We start from the raw sequence: 912 nt of genomic DNA, 5'->3' as shown, positions 1-912 counted from the left end.
ACCTTTCTGAACATGTGCAGCAAATGGACTGATCCAATATGGTGGACACTGAAGGGGGGGGCTGAGACACACTTAGTATTATCAGCGTTCTGATGGCATTTTAGCAAAAGGATTTTATCAAAAACATAATTAATGTGCATAAATAAGGAATAGTTGTATTAACCATACATGGAAACACAGTTTTATGGGCCCCCCAGGAACTTGGGGCCCTAGGCAACTGCCTGGTATTGCCTAATGGTAAATCTCCCGCTGGCTGTGGGAGCTATAGCTATAATCTACATTTCTAACGAATCTGAAAGGGAATTCTCACAGCAAGAAAACAATGCGGATTTCTGCACTTGAAAAACAATCTAGAAATACATAAAAAAAAAATTCTTAAATTAAGTGTATTCACTCTTAATTTGAGTAGGTAAATGAGATAGTTTGCCAATACAATGAGTGTTTTTACTCTTAAAAAAAGATAAATAGATGATATGCACTTGAAATAAGACAATGCAATTGTGTTTTCTTATTTTAAGTGTAAATTGTCTTGTTCCTTTGGCAAAATGTCTCTTTTACCTCCTCAATTCAAGAACAAATGCACTTATTTTAAGAAAAAATTACTTATCTAGATTTCGATTTTTTCCAGTGTGCCCCTATCAGTCCCCTCACTGCAAAAATGACCTCAAAATGAGTAAAAATGTCTTAAATTAAGGCTATTTACCCTTAATTTTAGAAGGTAAATAAGATGATTTGCCAATGGAATTAGTATTTTTACTCTCCAAATAAGGTATCTAGATAAAATGCACTTGAAATAAGACAATGCAATTGTTTTTTCTTATTTTAAGTGTAAATTGTCTTGTTCCATTGGCAAAGTGTCTCACTTAAATCCTTAATTCAAGAAAAAATGCACTTATTATAAGAAGAAATGAC

This window comes from Cyprinodon variegatus, unplaced genomic scaffold (genome assembly GCF_000732505.1).
Source record: "Cyprinodon variegatus isolate N-32 unplaced genomic scaffold, C_variegatus-1.0 Scaffold12, whole genome shotgun sequence".
NCBI classification, from domain to species: Eukaryota; Metazoa; Chordata; class Actinopteri; order Cyprinodontiformes; family Cyprinodontidae; genus Cyprinodon; species Cyprinodon variegatus.
The sequence above is the reverse complement of the archived record's forward strand: the minus strand, read 5'-3'. Positions refer to the sequence as shown.